General features: G+C 37.3%; 1 non-coding gene across 1 annotated transcript; it reads right to left on the minus strand.

Moving 5' to 3' along the window:
* Window positions 1-3,743: 3,743 nt before the first annotated feature.
* LOC128296081 (small nucleolar RNA R71) lies at window positions 3,744-3,850 on the minus strand. The gene has a single exon (XR_008286629.1). It is a non-coding gene; the product is annotated as a small nucleolar RNA R71 (small nucleolar RNA).
* Window positions 3,851-22,427: the final 18,577 nt, after the last annotated feature.

The raw sequence follows: 22,427 nt of genomic DNA on the forward strand, positions 1-22,427 counted from the left end.
AATACCCTAAAGTATGATAGTGCGGGTAGATCTTCACGATCCTTAACTCCTGAGCAAGCCAAAGAACACTATAAGACAAAAGAGAGAAACAAAGTAAGCTTATAGCTTAGTAAGTAAGTATGTAAATACTAATTAAAAAAAATCTAACATGTTTACACGACAATTCAAGTATATCTACTTTAACTTCACTATTCATTCCACTTTGATTAAGCTGTCTCTGCTGCGTCATATTCACTAAATAAATCATAACTCAAGTTACAAAACTCGAAATTCAAATCCGTAAAATTTCCTGAATCTAGACTCATAAATATTTTTTCTAATTTTTTCTATAATTTTGGTTCAGCCGATTAGTACAGTTTATTAGTTAAAGTTTCCCTGTTACACAGCTCGACTGATCTGACCTCTGTTCACTACAAATTGAATTTCTCTCAGTACACAATTCAAACAACCCTGAAGTCTGTTTCATTTAAAACTAGTCTCAATAAGAAATTTAGGCATGTAAACTATATTTCTTAATTTGCTTTGTACAATTTTTAATGATTTTTCAAAGTTGGAACAGGGGATCACGTATTCATCCTGAGCAAGTCACATACAATTGTAAATATCTCAAAATATAGAATTCCTTTGTTTGCTCTGTTTCTTTTATATGAAAGTAGACTCATTAAACTTTAATTTCAAATCTCATTCAACCTCTAATTATATTCCTCCTATTTTTGGTGATTTTTCAAAATCACGTCACTGCTATCATCTAAAAACAGTTTTAATGCTAATTTCACTCTTTCACACATTCTTTATGCTAACCTCATTTTATCTTATATATGTATATACCACAAATCATTTTCACCACATTTCATTCACCATAAGTGTAGGTCCAAACCACAATATCACCACAAAACCATCCCGTTGAACAATTCGGATCAATCCTCGATATTTAATGGTTTCAAAGACACGCCCCCACCATCATACTTCGCTTAGTTCGGCTCTCTTGTACACATGGTGAACACTTAGTACCACTCATGCGACCCAACCGATTTGTCTCGTAGCTCTCTTGTCTACATGGTGTCCTTCACTTGGAATCACGCATGCGACCTAGCTACATTTATCTTTCACGTAGCTCTCTTGTCTACATGGTGTCCTTCACTTGGAATCACGCATGCACCTAGCTACATTTATCTTTCACGTAACTCTCTTGTCTACATGGGATACATCTCGTATCACACATGTGACCTAGCTACTACAGTGGTGTCTCAGTAGCTTTCTTGTACACATGATGTGCACTCAGCATCATACATGTGACCTAGCTACGCCCTCTATTTCATTCGATCTCCAATGTTCAACCGGATCTCTCTCTATATTTATTTCCATTCTTCCAATAGTCGATTTATATTTTAACATCAGCTAGTATATTTATATAATAGGCTGAAATATAAGAATGTACATGAAATTATTGTAATATTTACATACAAACTTACCTTGGTGCAAAATGTGGAAATTTTGCAATTTAGTCCAAAACTTTTTCCTTCCCCGCTCGAGATCAATTCGCGTCTTTCTTGATCTATAATAACACATTTAGCTCATTTAATACTCATACTATTTATTTCAATCCAAAAATCACATCATGGAAAAATTACATTTTGCCCCTAACTTTTCAAAATTACAATTTTGCCCCTAGGCTCGGAATTTAATTTCAGCCCTTATTCTTATATTTTATGATATGCTGAACATTTTCTCTTCTACAACAACATCAAATTCTCACTCTATCATATAGTTATGAACAATAGGTATTTTTACCGATTATGTCGTTTTACTCGCTTTCACTTAAAACCGAGTAGCACAAGTTATTTAACATAATTTAAAACCTCATATTCTATCATAAAACATCAAAATACACAAATTTCACCTATGGGTATTTTTCCAAATGTGAACCCTAGGTTAAATTATTACTAGCATAAGCTTAATCGAGCTTCCGGATTCCAAAACGTAAAGAACATTAAAAGCGGGCTTGGAATCACTTACTATGGAGCTTGAAAATTGAAGAAACCCTAGCTATGGAGAGAGGGAGAATTCGCAGCAACTAAGGAGGATGATGATCAATTTTGTGTTATTTTTCCCATTTTATTTCATTTAATATCCAAATGACCAAAATGCCCTCCTTACTAAACTTTCAAAATTCCTTCCATGTCCTAATTTTGTCCATGAACTTAAAATTGGTCAAATTTCTATTTAAGACCTCCTAATTAATATTCCAAAACAATTTCATACTTAAAACTTCTGGGATGCAAATTTTGCAACTTATTCGATTTAGTCCCTACTTTCAATTTAAGCACTTTAGGCATAGAATTTCATCACGAAATTTTCACACAATCATGCAATCATATCATAAACCCCAAAATAATTATAAAACAATTATTTCTATCTCGGATTTGTGGTCACGAAACCACTATTCCGATTAGGCCCTAATTCGGGTTGTCACAGTTTATTTCATGCATAGAGATAGGGTGACAAGTTTGGCCGGATTAGGGTGAAACCTAAGAATGGAGTCCATAGATCGAGTTAATGCAACACTAGGGTGTTAATTAGAATGAGATTTCAATTAATTAACCTAGGGTTAGACATTATTAGTCTCGAGAAAGATAATAATATAACTTAGGGATTTCTACGGATCAAGTCAAATGAATAAATCTTCTAATTCAGAGTTAAATAACAAGTGAAGTCTAGGTGGAGTTTTCCTTGGGTATTGTCTTAATCAATCGAGTTTTCCCAAAAGCTTTTCCCAATTTTCTCTCTATGCACCCTTACTTTAATTAATTAGTTTAGATAAACAAATTCCTTAATTTTTAGGCTAGATAATAAAAAAAAAGTAAATACTATAACTCTTGGTTCCTTTGGGTTCGACAATTCGGTCTTGCTAAAGCTATACTACTGTTCGATAGGTACACTTGCCTTCGTCGTGATAATAGTTAGTGTCAAGAACGATTAATTATAAATTTTTAAAACCTGTCAAGAATATCATGTATCAAGTTTTTGGCGCCGTTGCCGGGGAACTAAGATATTAGGAACATTCGATTTTTATTACTTTAGCCATATTTACTTTTAGTGCAATTTATTTTTAGTTTAATTTCACTTTTATAACTTTTCTTTTATTTTCTTCTGATAGGTTTTTCTAGTTTATGACCAGAAGAAACCCGTCAGGACCATTACTTTTCGACAGTGAGATCGATTGCACAAATCGCAGAAACCAAAGAGAAATAAGGAAAAGCTTAAGATACATAAAGGAAGAGCAAGAGGACGATATTCACACCACAACCGAAGAGATGGCTGAAAACTAGAAAAATCTGCTACCTCCTGCGATTGCTGCTAATCAGAATCCTGCTCCGCGTACTATGTATGATTATGCTAAACTTTCTTTAACAGGAACTAAATCAAGCATAGTTGGGCCTGCTGTTGCTGCAAATAATTTTGAACTGAAACCTAACACAATTCAAATGATACAGCAATTTGTTCAGTTTGATGGTTTGCAAGACGAGGATCCAAACGCTCACTCGGTGAATTTTCTGGAGTTTTGTGATACATTTAAAATCAATGGCATTTTTTATGATGCCATTCATCTTCGGTTATTTCCCTTTTCATTGAGAAACAAAGCTAAAAAGTGGTTGAACTCGTTACCACGAGGGTCAATCACTACTTGGGAACAAATAACTGAAAAGTTTTTATTAAAATATTTTTCACTGACTAAAAGAGCTAAACTACGTACTGATATCTCTTCTTTTGTGTAGATGGATTTAGAAACACTCTACGATGCATGAGAGAGATACAAAGACCTTTTGAGAAGATGCCCTCACCATGGGTTACCACTCTGGCTACAGGTTAAAACGTTCCACAATGGCTTGAATGCTTCGATTAGACAGATGATTGACGCAACTACTGGTGGAACTATCAATAATAAGACACCTAGGGATGCTTATGAATTTATAGAAGAGATGTCATTGAATAATTATCAGTGGCAAGTCATAACGATAAAGCCAATGAAAACAGCCGGCATTTTTAATGTCGATTCGGTCACCATGCTCTCTAATCAGGTAGAACTTTTGAATAGAGAAATTGTGACAGCCCTAAAGTGACCCTAGTCGGAAAGCAGTTTCGGGACCGCTAAACCGAGTCACCAAATTATTTGAATGTGATATTTATTGTTTAAAATATGTGAATATGAATGTGCGAAAATTTTAAGCTTCGATTTAGTTAATTGCATGTGAATGGAGTACATAGGACTTATGTGAGAAAAATTAGAAATGTGCTAGGCAAATGTAAAATGGCATAATAATGCATGTTATAGAAATGGTGGGTTTGCATGTCAAATTGCCCAATATTTGAGCTAATGGCCGGCCATGCTATGAGTGGAAACATGTCACAAACATGTTGTGTAGTGATGTATGTTAGGAACAATTAAATAATGAGTATGGGTAATAAAGAAATGGAAAAAGGAAAAGAATGGAGAGATTGTTTCTCCCCCTCCCCATTGCCGTGAGTGTAAGAAAGAAAACAAAAAAAAAGTGTCCATCTTTCTTCATAGCTCTTGGCCGAATGTTCTAAGGAAGGGAGAAAAAAAAAACATGTTGTGTTCTTTGGTTTTTCTTGGCCGAATTGAAAGGAAGAAGAAGGGAGTGAAGCAATCAGTCATCTTAGGTCATTATTAAGGTAAGGAAGATTGTACTAGCTCTTGAAATTTTAGTTGATATCAAGTGATTTTTGTAAACCCATGTTGAAATTGTGATTTTGGAATAAGTAAGGTTTTCGGCTATGGAGATTAATAAGGGTGATGGTCGTGTTTCATGCTAAATCTAGATGAACAATGGTAGTTTGCTTACATCTTGATGATTATGAGTTCCTTTCTTGGTTCTACCTTAGATCCATGAAGTATATTTTTTTATTTGGTGTTGTTGGAAGTATCGGCCATGATATATCCATAAGTATGACTTATGCTTATTGCATGGTAGGTAAGATTTATGTTTTGGATATATGTTTATATTTGGTTATAATCAACTTTGTGATTCGGCTCTTGCACATATATATATATATATATATGATTGCACACGATGTATTGGTATGACCTATATATTATCTCAAGGTATATATTTACATATGATGGTGTTTCGGTTATGGAGTAAATGATGGATGCATATTGAGTTATAATATGTAATGCGTTAGTTAGTAAAATGTATGCCATTTATGTGTGGTATTAAGTATATAATCGGCCTCAACATAGACATGCATATTCGGCCATAGGAAGAAGATTGGGGTTGCATGTATTCGGTTAGAGGCAAGCATATTGATGCTTTTATCTTGGCTTAAAAAAATTCGGCCAAGGGGGAAATATTAGCTAAAATGTTGAGTTTGATTCGGGATTCCATATATATATATGTGACTCTAATGCCTAAAGTATATATGGGCTAAGTACCTTGAGGTTTCCTTTTTGATGTTCGAATGAATTGTATTAAATTGCTTGATGTGATTAAAAATGCATATGACCATTGTGTAGTTGAGCTAGAAGGTGGCCATATGACCTATCAAACTCCTTGTCATGTTTGGCCATAAGCTAGCATAACGAGACTTTAATAAGTTAACTTTGTTTGAATTAGCTCAAGAGGTTAGAGGACCACAGTTGGATAAGGGAAAGGAAAAAGTTATCGAATAGCCGCCGAAATCGTTCGACAACATCCGAAGTAAGTTTTCGAGTAATGGAACTTAGATTATGATTTGATTAGATCATGCTCTTTGTGTGTGGCTATTGAGCCGAAATTTCAAGTGTGATAAGTGTCTTGTGTTTGAGTTTTGCTAATGAAAATGAAATACGAATGTGTCATGATTTATTGATAAATGTGCATGGTTATTCGAATGATGTCCGGGCTAAGTCCCGAAGGCTTTGTGCTAAGTGGCTATATCCGGACTAAGATCCGAAGGCATTCGTGTGAGTTACTAAATCCGGACTAAGATCTGAAGGCATTTGTGCGAGTTACTAAATCCGAACTAAGATCCGAAGGCATTTGTGCGAGTTACTAAATCCGGGTTAAGTCCGAAGGCATTTGTGCGAAGTTACTATAACCGGCTATGTCCCAAGGCATTTGAACGAGTAGCTATATCCGGTTAAACTCCGAAGGTACGTGATTCGGGAATGAATGAACTTGCTGTAAAAATTTCAGTTAATACGCTTGTGAAATCCCAACAATGAGGTATGTTTCGTATGTGCTTTGAATTAGTTGAGCCCTTACAAATAAGTATTCGCCGGTTGATAAATGAGCTACCGCCTTTGGCTAAGTTGATCTTTGTGTATGAATATAAGGGTTGGTAATGTGAAGTAAGTATGATATTGAGAATTTGTGCATATGAAATTATCTGTTTAGCTACATGAATGCTATACTTTGGTTGTGTTTAAATTCATGGCTCAAACTTACTAAGCATTAAATGCTTACTCCGTTTCTTTGATTTTCTGTTTTATAGATTTTGGTTCTTCAGCTATCGGACTCGGGATTTTTGAAGTCGAAGTCGCCCACACTATCAAAGCTCCTTTTGTTATATTTTTGGTTGAACTTTGAAATGGCATGTATAGGACTACCCTTTTGTTGTAGGTCATGTACCTTTCGGTTTTGTGTAAATTTGGATAGCCATGCGAAAATGGCTTAAGCATACTTTGGGCATGGTATTATAATCATTGTATGTTGTTCATGAAGAGGTATGGAAATGTTTGGAAACGATTAGCCATTGGGATGGTTAATCATGATCATATTTTGTGCTATTTATGTTTAAGGGCTAGTTGAATCATGGAAACTATGAAATAGGTAAAGCCTACCTTAAAGACAGATGCTGACAGCTCCAGTGACGTGGATGTGAAAAATCACTAAAAATAGTAGGAATGGAATTAAATAGTAAATAAATTATGTAAATGAACCTTGACGAGTCTATTTTCATAGGAGAGTAACGAAACAATCATATGAATAGTATGTTAAGAGATATTTAAGTGTTCGTGAGACAGGGCCAGAACAGTTTATGGAGTCCCTGTTTCGACTTTGGAAATTCATTATAAATTGACCAGGGATAATTAGAAGTCATGCCATATATGTACAGATTCCTTTTCGAGTCTAGTTTCCATAGAAACAAACGGCGTCAGTATTGAATCCCTGTACAGGGAGATATCCAGGTCGTAATGCATGAAGGGCAGTGTAGTCGCACCCTGTAACAGGGGAGACTTTAACTAATAAACTGTACTAACTGGCCTGACCAAAAATTCTAGAAAAAAATCTGTAGATGGACATATGAGTCTAGTTTTAGGGAAAAATTACGAAACTGATTTTCTAGTTTTTGAACTTAAGATATGATTTTTGAAGTGACAGTGACGCAGTTAGCCAACTGCCTAGAAATTTTTAAAATTGACTGTGAAAATGAATGGTTTAAGCCGTTAACCCCTCGTGTCCGACTCCGGCAGCGGTCTCGGGTACGGAGTGTTACAATTAAATTGGTATCATAGCTACGGTTTAGTCGATTCTAGGACTACCGTAATACGTTTGGGTCTAGCTATACATGCCATTTTGTGATTTTTTGATAGTGTGGTGATTTCTGACAATTGAAAATGTGTTTATTTATAGTAATGGATCCCGATCCCGACCGAGCGGTAGCTGATGATCTTGAGAGTGTAGCGCCTGCTCCCGCACAAGGGACAGCACCGGCGGACTCTCAACCTAATGCTAGTAATCCGAATGATGAAGCTAGACAAGCTTTCTATAGTGTGATGAATGGTTGGTTCAACCAATACATTCGAACTAATACGACTGTTCCACAACCTCCATTCCCGACAAATACCACCCCCGCACCTACAATGCCTCCGGTAACTGACCAAATAAGGTCAAATAAGTCCCCAGTTGATAGAATCCGAAAACACGGGGCTACTGAATTTAAGGCTACGGATAGCGATGATGCCGAGCAAGCTGAATTTTAGTTGGACAACATTATTCGGGTACTCGATGAGCTATCTTGCACACCCGATGAGTGCCTAAAGTGTGCTATCTCCTTGCTACGTGATTCTGCCTACTATTGGTGGAATACGTTGACTTCTATTGTGCCTAGAGAGCAAGTAACTTGGGAGTTTTTCCAAACCGAGTTTCGAAAAAAGTATATCAGTCAAAGATTTATGGATCAAAAACGGAAGGAATTTCTTGAACTTAAACAAGGTTCCATGTCGGTTACCGACTATGAAAGAAAGTTTGTAAGGCTTAGCCGGTACCCACGAGAATGCATTTCCTCAGAAGCCGTAATGTGTAAACATTTCGAGGATAGACTGAATGATGATATAAAGCTGTATGTTGGCATTTTGGAAATCCGAGAATTTGTGGCACTTGTCGAGCGAGCTTCCAAAGTCGAGGAGCTTAGTATAGAGAAAAGAAAAGCTGAGGCGGGAGCAAGGGAGTTTCGTAAAAGGTCTTCGGGGAAGCCCTTCCCACAGTCATCGAAGAAATTTAGAGATGGCTTGGGCCGGTCTAGAGACACTTCGGGCTTTTCTAGACGAGATTGCGATCGACCCCTTTCGAGTGCACGAGTCACTTCGGTCGCCAGTGTGGGAAATGATCGTCGTGATAGAACGGAGTGCCGTGATTGTGGCAAATGGCATTCGAAGTTGTAGATTCCATGACCGCCTCGCTACAAGTGCGGGTCAGTTGACCACTTTATCAAAGATTGCCCGAGATTGTCTGAACAGAATGTAAATCAGAGTGGGAAACCGGGTGCTACCACTGCTCGGGGTAGACCATCTAGGAATACGGGCATGCTAGCGGCGGTCAGAGAGGATCTAGAGATGCTACCACCAAATCTGAGGCTCGTGCTCATGCTAGGGCTTATGCCATATGCGCACGCGAGGATGCTTCCTCGCCAGATGTTATTACCGGTACTTTCACTCTCTTTGGTACTAATGTGATTGCTTTGGTTGACCCTGGTTCTACTCATTCTTATATATGCGAAACCTTAGCATCCAGTAAGACTCTACCTATTGAGTCATCGAGTTTGTAATTCGGTGTCAAATCCCTTGGGTCGTTACGTGCTTGTTGACAAAGTGTAAGAAATGCCCCTAGTAATTCGAGGTTCCTGCTTTCGCGGACTTGATGCTTTTGCCGCTCGATGAATTTGATGTTATTCTTGGTTTGGATTGGTTGACCGTGCATGATGCGGTTGTGAATTGCAAAAGAAAGACTATTGATTTGAGGTGCGCAAATAATGAGATAATCCGAGTTGAGTCTACGGACTTAAAGGGTTGCCAATGTAATATCGCAATGTTGGCCCGTAAATATGTAAGAAAGGGTGCGAAGCATACCTTGCGTATGTACTTGATGACAAAGAATTAGAAAAGAAACCCGAATCTGTGCGGTGGTTTGTGAATACCGGATGTTTTTCCTGAAGAATTACCGGGTTTACCACCTGTTCGGGAGGTAGAGTTTGGTATTGAGCTTGTACCTGGAACTACGCCAATTTCGATAGCTCCGTATCGTATGGCACCAACCGAGTTAAAAGATTGAAAGCTCGGTTGCAAGAGTTGACGGATAGAGGTTTCGCCGACCAAGTTTCTCACCTTGGGGTGCACCAAGATTGTTTGTGAAAAGAAGGACGGAACCATGAGGTTGTGCATTGACTATCGTCACCGAATAAAGTGACGATAAAGAATAAATATCCGCTACAGCGTATTGATGATTTGTTTGATCAACTAAAGGGAGCCTCGGTGTTTTCAAAGATAGATTTGAGATCGGGTTATTACCGAGCCATGAATTCGAGATTCGGATATACCCAAAACCGCTTTAACAAGGTACGATCATTACGAATTCTTAGTGATGCCGTTTGGGCTCACTAATGCCCCTGCGGTATTTATGGATTTGATGAATCGGGTCCTTAGACCGTATTTGGATCGATTTGTAGTTGTGTTTATCGATGATATTTTGGTCTATTCGAAAAATGAAACCGATCATGCTGAGCACCTGAGATTAGTATTGCAAATTTTACGGATAAGCAATTATATGCTAAGTTCAAGAAGTGTGAGTTTCGTTAAGAGAGGTTAGCTTCTTGGGTCACGTGGTATCCGTGATCGGTATTCGAGTTGACCCGAGCAAAATTTCAGCCATATTTAACTGGAAGCCTCCGAGAAATATTCGAGGTTCGAGCTTTTTGGGACTTGCGGTTACTACCGACGGTTTGTAAAGGTTTCTCGATGATAGCCACGCCCATGACGAAGCTACTTCAAAAGATGTTAAGTTCGAATGGACGGAAAAATGTCGAAAAGTTTTGATCAATCGAAAACTTATTTGATCGAAGCTCAATTTTAGTGCAACCGAATCGTGCAAAGAGTTTGTCATCTATAGTGATGCCTCCCTACTTGGGTTAGGGTTGCGATTGATGCAAGAAGGTCGAGTTGTGGCCTATGCGTCGAGACAATTAAAGCCACATGAGAAAAATTATCCGACTCATGATCTCGAATTAGTCGCCATCGTATTCGCTTTGAAAATATGGCGACATTACTTATTTGGTGAGAAGTGCCATGTATTTTCGGATCACAAAAGTCTCAAATATTTGATGACTCAAAGAGACTTGAATCATGCGACAAAGGCGTTGGCTTGAGTTGTTGAAAGATTATGAGCTGGTCATTGATTATCACCCGGAAAGGCTAATGTGGTTGCGGACGCCTTAAGCCGGAAATCACCGCTTGTTTTACGAGCGATGAATGTACACTTGTCCGTTTCTACCCTACAATGTGTTAGTAGCCAATTAAAGGCCAAACCATTATTGATTCATCAAATTCGCGAAGCTCGTAAAGTCGACGATGAGTTGGTTGCAAAACGGGCTGAATGTGTTCAATGTGGAATCGGAGTTTCAAATTGATGATGACGATTGTTTGAGGTACGTAAATCGGTTATGTGTTCCAAGAAATTCGAACTCATTTCGATGATTCGAACGAAGCTCATTGTAGCCGAATGTCAATTCACCGGGAGTACGAAAATGTACCACAACCTAAGACGCCGCTTTTGGTGGCATGGTATGAAACGAGACATTTCGATTTTGTTTCAAGTGTTTAATATGTCGCAAGTGAAGGCGAACATCAAGTGCCTACGGGTTTACTCCAACCGATCATGATACCGAATGGAAATGGGATCGAGTAACGATGGATTTTGTATCTGGGTTGCCAGTGTCGGCAAGTAAGAAAGATGCGATTTGGGTCGTTGTTGATAGATTGACTAAGTCGGCTCACTTTATCCCCATACGCACAGATTTTTCAATGGATAAATTAGCTGAATTATATGTTTCTCAGATTGTGAGATTACACGGGGTACCTATTTCTATCATATCGGATAGAGATTCGAGATTCACCTCACGATTTTGGAAGAAATTGCAAGAAGCTTTGGGTACCAAGCTGCATTTTAGCACCGCTTTTCATCCACAAACTGATGGTCAATCCGAGCAGATAATTCAGATACTTGAGGATATGTTGAGATGTTGCATCCTCGAGTTTAGTGGTTCATGGGAACGGTATTTACCTTTGATTGAATTCGCTTACAACAATAGTTTTCAGTCAAGTATTAAGATGGCACCTTACGAGGCTTTGTATGGTCGAAAATGCCGTACGCCATTGTTTTGGACCGAGCTCGGTGAAAGTAAAATTTTCGGAGTGGATTTGATTAAAGATGCTGAACAGAAAGTCAGAATAATCTGTGAAAGTCTGAAGGCAGCCACAGATCGTCAGAAATCGTATGCGGATTTGAAACGAAAAGACATTGAATATCAGGTGGGAGATAAAGTGTTTCTTAAAGTTTCGCCTTGGAAAAAGATACTCAGATTTGGCCGTAAGGGCAAGTTGAACCCAAGATTCATTGGGCCGCATTTAAATCTCCGAACGAGTTGGTCCGATTATGATAGATTGATTTTGCCCCGAACTTGAAAAGATTCACGACGTCTTTCATGTTTCGATGCTTGACGTTATAGATCCGATCCGTCACACGTAATTAATCCATCGGGTTGAAATTCAATCGACTTGAGTTATGAAGAGGAACCGATTCGTATCCTAGCTCGTGAAGTGAAAGAGTTGCGAAACAAAAGGGTTCCGTTGGTAAAAGTGTTATGGCTCAAACACTGAATCGAAGAAGCTACTTGGGAAACCGAGAACTCTATGAAAGAACGATACCCAAACTGTTTATCAAGAAGATTTTCGGGACGAAAATTTCTTAAGTGGGGAGAGTTATGATGACCCTAAAGTGACCCTAGTCGAAGCGGTTTCAGGACCGCTAAACCGAGTCACCAAATTATTTGAATGTGATATTTATTGTTTAAAATATGTGAATATGAATGTGCGAAAATTTTAAGCTTCGATTTAGTTAATTGCATGTGAATGGAGTACATAGGACTTATGTGAGAAAAATTAGAAATGTGCTAGGCAAATGTACAAAGGGCTTAATAATGCATGTTATAGAAATGGTGGGTTTGCATGTCAAATTGCCCAATATTTGAGCTAATGGCCGGCCATGCTATGAGTGGAAACATGTCACAAACATGTTATGTAGTGATGTATGTTAGGAACAATTAAATAATGAGTATGGGTAATAAAGAAATGGAAAAAGGAAAAGAATGGAGAGATTGTTTCTCCCCCTCCCCATTGCCGTGAGTGTAAGAAAGAAAACAAAAAAAAAGTGTCCATCTTTCTTCATAGCTCTTGGCCGAATGTTCTAAGGAAGGGAGAAAAAAACAAGTTGTGTTCTTTGGTTTTTCTTGGCCGAATTGAAAGGAAGAAGAAGGGAGTGAAGCAATCGGTCATCTTAGGTCATTATTAAGGTAAGGAAGATTGTACTAGCTCTTGAAATTTTAGTTGATATCAAGTGATTTTTGTAAACCCATGTTGAAATTGTGATTTTGGAATAAGTAAGGTTTTCGGCTATGGAGATTAATAAGGGTGATGGTCGTGTTTCATGCTAAATCTAGATGAACAATGGTAGTTTGCTTACATCTTGATGATTATGAGTTCCTTTCTTGGTTCTACCTTAGATCCATGAAGTATATTTTTTTATTTGGTGTTGTTGGAAGTATCGGCCATGATATATCCATAAGTATGACTTATGCTTATTGCATGGTAGGTAAGATTTATGTTTTGGATATATGTTTATATTTGGTTATAATCAACTTTGTGATTCGGCTCTTGCACATATATATATATATGATTGCACACGATGTATTGGTATGACCTATATATTATCTCAAGGTATATATTTACATATGATGGTGTTTCGGTTATTGAGTAAATGATGGATGCGTATTGAGTTATAATATGTAATGTGTTAGTTAGTAAAATGTATGCCATTTATGTGTGGTATTAAGTATATAATTGGCCTCAACATAGACATGCATATTCGGCCATAGGAAGAAGATTGGGGTTGCATGTATTCGGTTAGAGGCAAGCATATTGATGCTTTTATCTTGGCTTAAAAAAATTCGGCCAAGGGGGAAATATTAGCTAAAATGTTGAGTTTGATTCGGGATTCCATATATATATATATGTGACTCTAATGCCTAAAGTATATATGGGCTAAGTACCTTGAGGTTTCCTTTTTGATGTTCGAATGAATTGTATTAAATTGCTTGATGTGATTAAAAATGCATATGACCATTGTGTAGTTGAGCTAGAAGGTGGCCATATGACCTATCAAACTCCTTGTCATATTCGGCCATAAGCTAGCATAACGAGACTTTAATAAGTTAACTTTGTTTGAATTAGCTCAAGAGCTTAGAGGACCACAGTTGGATAAGGGAAAGGAAAAAGTTATCAAATAGCCGCCGAAATCGTTCGACAACATCCGAAGTAAGTTTTCGAGTAATGGAACTTAGATTATGATTTGATTAGATCATGCTCTTTGTGTGTGGCTATTGAGCCGAAATTTCAAGTGTGATAAGTGTCTTGTGTTTGAGTTTTGCTAATGAAAATGAAATACTGAATGTGTCATGATTTATTGATAAATGTGCATGGTTATTCGAATGATGTCCTGCTAAGTCCCAAGGCTTTGTGCTAAGTGACTATATCCGACTAAGATCCAAGGCATTCGTATGAAGTTACTAAATCCGACTAAGATCCAAGGCATTTGTGCAAGTTACTAAACCGGGTTAAGTCCCGAAGGCATTTGTGCGAGTTACTAAACCGGGTTAAGTCCCAAGGCATTTGTGCGAAGTTACTATAACCGGGCTATGTCCCAAGGCATTTGAACGAGTAGCTATATCCGGTTAAACTCGAAGGTACGTGATTCGGGAATGAATGAACTTGCTGTAAAATTTCAGTTAATACGCTTGTGAAATCCCAACAATGAGGTATGTTTCAGATGTGCTTTGAATTAGTTGAGCCCTTACAAATAAGTATTCGCCAGTTGATAAATGAGCTACCGCCTTTGGCTAAGTTGATCTTTGTGTATGAATATAAGGGTTGGTAATGTGAAGTAAGTATGATATTGAGAATTTGTGCATATGAAATTATCTGTTTAGCTACATGAATGCTATACTTTGGTTGTGTTTAAATTCATTGCTCAAACTTACTAAGCATTAAATGCTTACTCCGTTTCTTTGATTCTCTGTTTTATAGATTTTGGTTCTTCAGCTATCGGACTCGGGATTTTTGAAGTTGAAGTCGCCCACACTATCAAAGCTCCTTTTGTTATATTTTTGGTTGAACTTTGAAATGGCATGTATAGGACTACCCTTTTGTTGTAGGTCATGTACCTTTCGGTTTTGTGTAAATTTGGATAGCCATGCGAAAATGGCTTAAGCATACTTTGGGCATGGTATTATAATCATTGTATGTTGTTCATTAAGAGGTATGGAAATGTTTGGAAACGATTAGCCATTGGGATGGTTAATCATGATCATATTTTGTGCTATTTATGTTTAAGGGCTAGTTGAATCATGGAAACTATGAAATAGGTAAAGCCTACCTTAAAGACAGATGCTGATAGCTGCAGTTATGTGGATGTAAAAAATCACTAAAAATAGTAGGAATGGAATTAAATAGTGAATAAATTATGTAGACTAACCTTGACGAGTCTATTTTCATAGGAGAGTAACAAAACGATCATATAAACAGTATGTTAAGAGATATTTAAGTTTTTGTGAGATAGGGCCAGAACGGTTTCTAGAGTCCCTGTTCCGACTTTGGAAATTCATTATAAATTGACCAGAGATAATTAGAAGTCATGCGATATATGTACAGATTCCTTTTTGAGTCTAGTTTCTGTAGAAAGAAACGGCGTCAGAATTGAAGCCCTGTACAGGGAGATATCCAAGTCGTAATGCATGAAGGTCAGTGTAGTCGCACCCTGTAATAGGGGAGACTTTAACTAATAAACTGTACTAATTTTCCTGACCAAAAATTCTAGAAACAAATCTGTAGATGGACATATGAGTCTAGTTTCAGGGAAAAATTAGGAAACTTATTTTCTAGTTTTGGAACTCAAGATATGATTTTTAAAGTGACAGTGACGCAGTTAGCCAACTGCCTGGAAATTTTTAAAATGGACTGTGAAAATGAATGGTCTAAGCCGTTAACCCCTCGTGTCCGACTCCGGCATCGGTCTCGGGTACGGGGTGTTATAGAAATTAACAGTTTTCTTGGTTCTTCACAGGTTCACCCAGTACTACAGTGCTAAGCAAGTGGGGGTGGACCAAGCAATTTAGAATACCCACCCTATGGCCATAACATGGAGAATGAGCAGTTAAATTACATGGGGAATAATCCTCGATCTCAAAATAATCCTTATAGTAACACTTACAATGCAGGTTGGAGGAACCACCCAAATTTTTCATAGGGAGGCCAACAACCACCCTACCGAAAAGAGAAATACCCGAACCTTGAGGAGATGCTAACAAAATTCATCTCGGTGTCAGAAACTCATTTTTAGAATACCGAGACAGCACTTAAGAATCAACAATCATCGATTCGAGGGCTTGAAACTTAGATAGGACAGCTCGCCAAATTAATATTTGAACGACCATAAGGTAGCTTACCGAGTAACACTAAATCTAACCCAAGGGAACAACTCAATGCAATTACCATCCAAGACAAGGAAGGGTTAGTGGAACCTGAACCAGAACCAAGGCAAGAAATCGTGGTAAGTAAAAGCAAAGGTGAGGTAGACCACAGTAAACAAACACCGGCAAGTAAAGAGTACAAACCTCACGTATCATACCCCAATGTGACAAGGAAAGACCGCATAGATGAATAATTCGGTAAATTCCTTAAATTATGGAAGAAATTACATATTAACTTACCGTTTATTGAAGCTCTTCCGCAGATGTCAAATGCAGTCAAATTCTTAAATGAGCTTTTAACAAACAAGCGAAAGTTGGATGAGGCGTCGCATGTGGAGCTAGATGTGGTTTGCTCAGCCATACTACAGAATAAGGTGGCCAAAAAATTAAAAGATCCAGGAAATTTTACGATTCCTTGTTTAGTAGGGGCTAGTATCAATGTCATGCCTTACAAAATGTTTAAGCAACTAGGTCTTGGGAAACCCAAAAAAACTAGAATGAGTATTCAATTAGCCGATAAAACAATCAGATTTCCTAAGGGTATTATTGAAGATGTACTCATAAACATTGACAAATTTATATTCCCAGTTAATTTCGTTGTTCTAGACATAGAGGAGGATAGTAACGTTCCTTTATTTTTAGGGAAGCCCTTTTTAGCAACTGCTAGAACAATAATTGATGGTGGCAAAGGTGAACTCACACTTCGTGTGGGAGACGAAACAATCACCCTTCAAGCTCGTAATTTGAGTAACACATCAAAAGTCGAGGGTGATTGTATAAATCGTACGACTAATACTGATCACATGGTAAAACCCTCTGTGCAGAAAACAAGTTCGAAGAGCGCACATGAGCCTTGTTCGAGTGACGACAAGGGACCCATCTATGAAGAACGAAGGCTACGAGTTGAGGAACTAGATGAATGACGAACACATACGAGGACACACGATAAACCAAAACCATGCTATGAAGAGTTCAATATCTCACCAAATCAACTCAAAGTTGGAGACAAAGTACTACTAGATGCAGCAGACCCTCGGATTGCCACCTCTGAACCTAATGGAGAAATCCCTCTTACGGTACTTAGCATTTTCCCATACGGCACAGTCGAGGTAATTCATCCCAAATTCAATACGTTCAAGCTAAATAATACTCGTCCAAAATCTTATTCTGAAGAAACTGATAGCAGGGATGAGGAGTGTAAACTCCTTGAACCACCATGACCAAGCAAAGAGAAGTAAGTTGAGCTTAGACTCTAAATAAGCGCTTCTCGGGAGGCAACCCGAGCACTAGCAGTATTGATTTCTTTAAAATTTTAGTTTTTAGCATCTATTCACTAACTGAGTCGTTGAAACACAGGTGTTCTAATCCATACGGCCAGGCACACGGTCGTGCCTTAGGCTGTGCTCACACCACAAGCGGAAATAAGGCCGTGCAATACGGTCGTGTGAAAACAGGGAAAAAATTTTCCCCAACGCGGGACGCGATAAGTTGCCACGGCTGTACGACACCGACCGTGATCGAGCCTGTCAAAACAACATGGGCGTGCTCCTTCATACACAGGCGTGGGATCAGCGAACAAAGAATGACACGACCGTTCAATAGGGTCGTGTACACCAATGCGCCCAATTTCGAAAACCACAAAATGCATGGGCTGAAATGAGGGCACACGGGTGCGCCCCACAGCCGTGTGCCCCAATTTCTTTATAAACACCTATTATTTTTATTTTTTATTTTTATTTTTATTTATATGTTGAAATTACTTTTTATTTTCCTTTAATACTATTTTTATTTTATCTTGAGATTTTATAATTTTTATTCGGCTATTTCTTTACGAGTAATTATGTTTCTTTATATTTACGAGAGCTCCAAAGCTGGAAAAGGTTCTCCATGACTGCCATGTCCTGCCCGACTACCATGATAGCTTCTTCGCTGAACACTGTTGTTGTGGAACCAACCTCTACCACCACCGGAGTATCCTCCTCCAATCTCATCATTGCCTTGGCTGATTATTCTCCATAACTCCAAATCAAGAAGTCCATTCATCATTCAGGAAGTTTCAATTCTCTCCCTATCTTATGATCTTATATCTACACCATCGTAAATCTAACTTTGTACATTGAGGGCAATGTACATCTTAAGTGTAGGGGGTCTTTTATATTATTATCAGAAAAATCCCTGAATTTTGTCTTATTCTCATTTGATCTTCTCAAATCATTATTAGAAAGAATTTTGATTGATTCATGATTTTCTATTAATATGTCTTGAATTAAAACATAGGCATTTATGCATTGACTATTCGAACTCTAAGGAATTATAGAATCAAGCATGATAAAGTTGATTTTTTAGAATTAAAATTTTTTAGGTTGTTTCCCCAAGTTTAGGTATTATCTTGAGTTGAAATTCATAGGTTTAAACATCAAAAAGCCATAATTTTTGTGAGATCTTGAGCCTTTAAAGCATCTATTATTTCTTTCATACTCACTTTTATTGTTGCTTTGAATGCATCAATATTGAATTGTCATTCTAGAACTTGCTTGATTATGCATGTCAAGACCACACCATTTGATTTGATATGTTGAGATGATAAAGGCACTTAGGTTTAACCCACTCACTCCATAAAAGCTTACCTTCACAATCAACCCTTAGTGAACCCCTTTGAGTCTAACAACCCAATCATTAATTTACCCTCAACGTTAACCCTTAACCCATTATTGTTGAAATCACTTAAATTAATTTGATCCCTATGTTTTTCGAGATTTGATTTGAATAAATTGCTTAGCTATGTTCTAAAATAATAATAATAATAATAATACAATACATACATATATATTAGTATTTATTCATCATTTTTTTGAGCTTAAGTGTTAATTGAAGCTCACTTGTATTCAATTAATGATTAGTTATTTTTCTAGTTAGGTAATTTTTTAATTCAATCTCGATTCTAACCTTTTCTTTCAGCTTGTGACCACACCCCCTAACCAAAGCCATGTTACAACCCTCTAAAGACCTTTTGATTGACATATAATCTCAATTTATAGTGGTGGAGATTTGATTTTCGCGCAAGCCTATGGTAATAACATTTCATATTGACTAATGAGTGCTTCATTTATTGTCCTTAAACACCTCGAGTGATTTGAGTGAATCTTTAGTGAGGATGTTAGACTTTGTGATATGTTGAATCAAAGGTAATCACTTAAATGAGGGGAGACACATATGCTTTCGTGATAAAATGCTCAACTTGGAATGTTTAAAACTTTGATGTTCTTCTAGTTGAATTCTCAATGTATGATTACTTGTGGTTTATTTTGAGATATTATCGATAGGCATTATAAGTTGAGAAGAATGTGTTTTCATTGTGAATTGAGGATTTTGCTTGAGGACAAGCAAATGCTTAAGTGTGGGGGAATTTGATAAACCATAATTTATACATATTTTTATCCCATGCTTAGCACATTTATGGATGATTTCTCCTTAGATTTGATGAATTCAATGCTCCTAATCCTTTAATTTCATGTTTTATACTTAGGTGAGCACAGGAGAGTAAAAGGAACGAGAAACGGGCCGAAAATGGAGAAAATGTGCCAACATAAGAAATCAACACGGCCTAGACTTCCTCACACGAGTAGTCCACACAGCCGTGTCAATTTGGTAGAATCGAAGCACGACTCACACGGGTAGACCACAGGCCCATGCCTATTTAACAGCCTTGACCACAGTCTGAAGCAATCACACACGGGCATGTCACAGGGGCGTGTCCCTGTCGAGCCCAAGTATAGTCCTATTCGGAAAAGGGTACTCTTGAGGGATCTTAGGCATTGAAAAGCCTATTTAAACACTTGATGAGGCACTAGAAGGGGAGACACAGAGTCCAAAGAAAGCCGATCGATCCATCTCAGAAGCCGAATTCATCATCAAGACTGAATATATCCCTCAAATTTCCTTCAGGAGTTTTGGGTTTTCTTTATGTTTTGTTATCTTTACTCTTTTGAGATGTTTTCTTTCATAATTATCAACTAAACCCCCTAAATACCTAAGGGGAATGAAACCTAAGACGGATCTTGTTATTATTATCTGAATTGTATAACAAATATTTGACTTGTTCTTAATTATGTGTTCTTAATTCTTGTTTTAATATTCCAGGATATTGATTCAAGTTAATGCGCTTATTCAGAGGAGCAAAAGTCCCTGTTTAAGAGTAAATTTGTCGTAATTAAGCGGAGTTTATTGCACGCCTAGAGATAGGGTGACAAGATTTTGCCTGATTAGGGCGAAACCTAATAAGAGAGTCCATAGATCGAGTTAATGCAACACTAGGGTGTTAATTAGAATGAGATTTCAATTAATTAACCTATGGTTAGACGTTATTAGTCTCGAGAGAGATAATAATATAACTTAGGGATTTCTACGGATCAAGTCAAATGAATAAATCATCTGATTCAGAGTTAAATAACAAGTTAAGTCTAGGTGGATTTTTCCTTGGGTATTGTCTTAATTAATCGAGTTTTCCCAAAAGATATTCCCTAATTTTCTCTCTGTGTACCCTTAGTTTAATTAATTAGTTTAGATAAACAAATCCCTTAATTTTTAGGGTAGATAATAAAAAGAAAGTAAATACTAGTACTCTTGGTTCCTTTGGGTTCGACAATCTGGTCTTGCTAAAGCTATGCTACTGTTCGATAGGTACACTTTCCTTCATCGTGATAATAGTTAGTTTCAAGAACGATTAATTATAAATTTTTAAAACCTGTCATGAATATCACGTATCAATTAAAGTGATACGTGACTGTTTAAAAGCGACATCGAATAGGCAAAAGTCATATGCTGATCTGAAAAGAAAAGAGATCGAATTTCAAATCAGAGATAAAGTATTCTTGAAAGTATCTCCACAGAAAAAGGTATTGAGATTTGGCTGAAAAGGCAAACTAAGTCCGCGATTTATCGGACCATACGAGATCACTGAAAGAGTTGGACCATTAGCCGATCGCTTGGCACTGCCACCAGAACTAGAAAAGATTCATGATGTGTTCCATATATCTACGTTTAAATGATACTGATCAAATCCCTCTCATTTGATTTTACTGACGGAGATTGAAATTAGATCGGACATGACTTATGGTGAGGAACCAGTCAAAATTATGGCTTGTGAGGTTAAAGAGCTAAGAAATAAAGATGTGGCTTTGGTAAAAGTCTTATGGCATCGACATGGTGTGGAAGAGACTACATGGGAGCCAGAAGAAACCATGAGAAGCTAATATCCAAACTTCTTTACTTGTAAGACTTTCGAGGACGAATGTCCCTAAATGGGGGAGAAATATAACATCCTAAAATAAGGCCTAGTCGGAATAGTGGTTTCGGGACCACAAATTTGATGTTGAAATATTTATTTAATGATTATTATGAGGTCTAGAATATGAAAACATGTATTTGTGAAAGTTTCATGAGGAAATTCTATGAGTAAGGTGTCCAATTGGATAATAAGGACCAAATTGAATAAATTGAAAAACTTGGATTCTAGAAGCAATTTGTATGAAATTGCTTTAGATTATTAATTAGAAGGTCTTAAAGAGTAATTTACCCAATTGCTAAGTTTTTGGACAAAAATGAGCATGTATGGATAAAATTTTAAATAAAGGGCTTAAGGGCATTTTGGTCATTTGGCTAATTAATGAAATAAAATAGGAAAATGAAGGCAAAAATCAGCCATTCTTATCCCTCATCCAGCTGAATTTCTCAAGCCCTCCATAGCTAGGGTTTTCAACATTTTCAAGCTCAATAGTAAGTGCTCCCAAGCCCCATTTTTAATGTTCTTCGCATTTTTGAAATCTCGGTAGCTTACTTTCTCTATTTCTACCCATATTTCATGTTAGGGTTCATGTTTAGAAATTTACCCATGAATGAGTTACTTGTAGTTTGATGGTTTATGGAGGAATATGAAAGTTTAAAATATGGTAAACAACTTTTACTAAGTGATTTTTCATGGAAATAGTTTTAGGGACCATTTTGTAGAAGTTGTAAAAATGGGTAGAAAGATGAGAAATAATGGAAAAATGTGGACTTTCATAAGAGGAAAGAACAATCGGATAGGCTCGGGTAAGGTAGAAATTGCATGCATTTTATTATACGAGCCTAGAGACTAAATCGTAAAAATGTGAAAGGTTAGGGCAAAACGATCATTTTGTTCGGGGGTGAAATTTAGGCTCAAAAAGAATGATGTGAGGTATTGATGATTCATTTTTATTGTTATAGACCCCGAGGAGCAAATTCTGGAGGTTGATCGAGGTAAACAAAAGGTTTCAAAATAACCGAAACGCGAAATCAAAATGAATACCAAGTAAGTTCGAATAACTTTA

This window comes from Gossypium arboreum, chromosome 7 (assembly GCF_025698485.1).
Source record: "Gossypium arboreum isolate Shixiya-1 chromosome 7, ASM2569848v2, whole genome shotgun sequence".
Taxonomy (NCBI): domain Eukaryota; kingdom Viridiplantae; phylum Streptophyta; class Magnoliopsida; order Malvales; family Malvaceae; genus Gossypium; species Gossypium arboreum.